General features: G+C 38.7%; 1 protein-coding gene and 1 long non-coding RNA gene across 3 annotated transcripts in view; one reads left to right on the plus strand and one right to left on the minus strand.

The window, feature by feature from the left end:
• LOC116692028 (uncharacterized) overlaps positions 1-2,231 on the minus strand; it is a 15,676-nt gene extending 13,445 nt beyond the window's left edge. The window contains exon 1 of the long non-coding RNA XR_004332618.1: positions 2,215-2,231. This is a non-coding gene — a long non-coding RNA (uncharacterized LOC116692028). The remainder of the gene's footprint in view (positions 1-2,214) is intronic.
• mtcl2 (microtubule crosslinking factor 2) overlaps positions 1-3,597 on the plus strand; it is a 116,639-nt gene that overhangs the window by 64,251 nt on the left and 48,791 nt on the right. The gene's annotated exons all lie outside the window — the stretch shown is intronic.

Below are 3,597 nucleotides of genomic sequence, written 5' to 3' on the forward strand. Positions count from 1 at the left end.
TTTTATATTTTAAATTTGGCGATTGGCAAGCCGTCTTGATAGTGCTCACCGTTGAAGGAACTCAGAGCTGTAGAAACCAAAATGGAGGAAGCTGTTGTTGCATGTTAGCTGTTTTACACCTTCCACTTTTATTCAACCCTCCGCTATCAGATTATAAACTGCTCAACAAAAGAGAAATGGTTTTCAGTCAGTTAAAAAAGCTCAGAGAGCTATTCTGACTGACTAGCACTAGCATGTTCCTGGTTTGCTGGTGCGTTTGTGGTTAGCTCAGTGGCTACGGTAGTTCACCAACCCTGACCCTAGCCTTAACCCTAACCCTACAAATAGTCACTATGTCACGAAGACCCTAAAACAAAATATTTTTACTAAAACACAGGATGTATTTGACTGTGCCACTTTTCAGTTTGACCTGGCCTTAAGAATGAAATACAGTTGTGTGTAGCAAGAAATTTCATTCAAAAAAAAACTACAGAATATATACTACAAAAAAATATCTTTATCTCAAAGTCCCAACCAATGCTTGCCTCTTAAAAGAATAAAGAAGTCTGATCTGATCTGATTGCTGAACCTCTGGGTAATGAAGTCAATTACATGGTCTGTCATTCTGTTCCTGCTGGCAGACTGAGGAGGTGCTTTGCACTGCCTTAAAGAAAAAAGATGGTATAATGTGGGACAAGTATCATACGAGCACAGTTTCAGATGAATCTTAGAGTTCACTTTTCCAATATGTTGATATTTTTACAAGCCATTTGAGCTTTATTGAACAGAATTGGATGTCAGAATGATAGTTGACTGTCTGTAAAGTTGGCTGTTAAGTGTGGACAAGCCAGATGGAGTCAGGATTTAGGAGCTTTTGGTGGTAATTTCCCCCTCAGTTATCTTTGGGTACTCGGACCACTCTGGTGATTCCCTCCCTCAGAGGGTTCAGTAAAGAGTTTTTGTGTTATTCTATTCTGTCACACTGAGGTAAAAAATTAATCGCTACCTCCAAGTTGGTCCCAGAACTGATCTGATTGGAGCAGTGGAGCAAAAAGAAGTGGCGTGTGTGTGTGTGTGTGTGTGTGTGTGCGTGCAGGACCTGAATCTCTGAAGAAGGCTTCACTAGAGTAATGTATTGCAGCAGAGACAGAAAAAGACACACTGCCCTATAAATATAACTAGTGAGTGGAAGGTTAAGGTTTTAAAACTACCACTGGTGCAATATTGAATATTTTTTTTTAAATATAAAAATCTGTGAAACCCTATGTTTTTGTTCTCTAATACTTATCATATTTAGACACATTTATTGTTAAGGAGAAATACTGATTTGGGGATTTTAATATGTTAATGTTTCAAACAAGCATATGTTGTAAAATCAAAAACTAGTCGGTCAGTATTTAGACCTATCTTTCATCTCAGACCCTTACTGTCATGTCACCTGTGTCCTCCTTTGCTTGTAATTTATGCAGGTCTAAACTTTATTGTCCCATGGGGAAAACGTGCTGTGCAGACAGTAACACCCCACAATAAAAACACAACAGCATGTCACGATCTTCTGTTCATTAGACTTGTTTGTGATCATGGTTGTTGCTTGTTCTCAGCGGCTCCCACTCCCTGATAACTTCAGGCAGGCAGCAGGTCGATAAACCCGACTGTTAGAAGCACATTAAGCTCATCCCCTAACTCAAGGCAAATATATTAACACATTCCTGCCTGTGTTCATTTGTGCGTGGTTCTGTGCCTGCATTAGTATGTGTGTGAGTCCCATTAGCCACAAAAATCAGGCCACAGGAGCTTGTAACTGGGTCAAATCAGATCAAACTGTACCATGTGGAAAACACTTGTTTTCCTTAGTTTTTACTCCGGTTCGTAATGTAATTATCAACAATAAAGAAAGAAAAGTGGAAGAACAAGAAAGAAAGAAAGTGACAGAACAAAAAAGAAAATTGTTAAAGCAAGAAAAAATGTAGGTATGTATAGAAACATTTCATTTGACATACATCTTATGGCCAGATTAAGGGAAGCAGAAAACAGATTTGACTGTAAAATTAATTTGCTCAATGCATCGCATTCACATCACAAAGTCCTGCACATGTGGAGAGCATATAGACCGAGACGTTTTCCCATAAGCTGACGTATTATTGGGGACAAGACAGGGTCACTTCTCTTTTTCCTCAGAGAGTGAGGTTATGGTTCTAACCACCATGTCGTATCCTGTGTGATTTCCTGTCAGACGGGCTGATTGCCAGGATTACTGGACTCGGATGGAAGGAAGGAACGAAGGATTACAAAAAGAGGGAATAAACAGACAGGCTGAGGGAGGAATGGTGTGTTTAATGTCTGTCGACAAACACGGAAAATCCATTACACTTTGGGGAGGATGTGTCTCAGCTGGTATGACAGCATATGAGTGTGTTTAAATGAAGGATGGGTCAATGCTTGTCACAATGGAGCAAATCTACATTTTAAGGGTGACAATAATATATGTTGTCACACATAAGGTACGTACATTTGTCACTTTAAAAACATATTGCAGAAAGGTGTTACTATAAACCAAGGCTGCCTAATTTGGGGCCCTCCGGCCAAGTTTGTCCCTTGCTCCCTTTGTATTGGCCCTCCATGACATTTAACATACTCATACTTATTCTCCTCTTATTTTGAAAGTGCTGTAAAATCTTAACTGTAATGACTACAAAACTTTGTTTTGTGCGGCTAAACAGTACATAATCTGAGTTTTACAGCAATGTAAAGCACAGTAAACTTCCTTATTAAATTATGCATGTAAGTTTTATCTACGAAAAATTACAAAGATTTCTTTTCTCTCCAGCTCCCCCTCACGTGCTGTGAGCCGTGCTAACATCACTGGTTTTGAGTCAGCCAGTCAAGATGGAGTGATTGAGGGAGAGGCACACTGATAAAAGAACATTTAGTAAGTCAGCTGGAGCCCTAATGTTGAAAGACTTTTGAAAAACAAGGACATGGCTCACTATTGCAAGTGATAAGTAACTGTAAACATTGTGTAATTTGCGAAATAAATGCAGATTAAAGAGCTGTGTTATTTTCAAAATTGTATTACTGCTTTTTAATGTTCATTTTATATAAAATATAATACACTTTTAATAAAATCAACATTTACTTTCATTTGGATACATATTTGGCCCTTCTTATGAAAGAATTTGGGCACCTAACGTTTAGACCATGACATTTGACAGCACTTTTTCAAGTTCTCATATTATGCTTTTTGGCTTTTTCCCTTTCCTTAATTGTGTTATACGGTATATCTTTTTTGTGCACGTTATAGGTTTACAAAGTGAAAAAGCTCAAATTCCACCCCAAAGGCACTTACTGTCTCCAAGCCCTCAGACTCTGCTTCTGACTGGCTAGTAGTCCTTACCTAGGTACCACGGATGTGCAACTCCCAACAAAGATGGGATAAAAGTGTGATGTCTCACTCTGTAGCTAAAACAGAGACCTGAACACACGGGGTGAAAAGAGGAGCTGCAGCAATGTGCAGTACGACAACAACAACAAACATATGGTGTTTATTGAAAATGAAACCATGTAAACCCATTCTAAAATAACCTCAAAATACAATTATGAACCTGACAACGAGCATAT

Source organism: Etheostoma spectabile, chromosome 7 (genome assembly GCF_008692095.1).
Source record: "Etheostoma spectabile isolate EspeVRDwgs_2016 chromosome 7, UIUC_Espe_1.0, whole genome shotgun sequence".
NCBI classification, from domain to species: domain Eukaryota; kingdom Metazoa; phylum Chordata; class Actinopteri; order Perciformes; family Percidae; genus Etheostoma; species Etheostoma spectabile.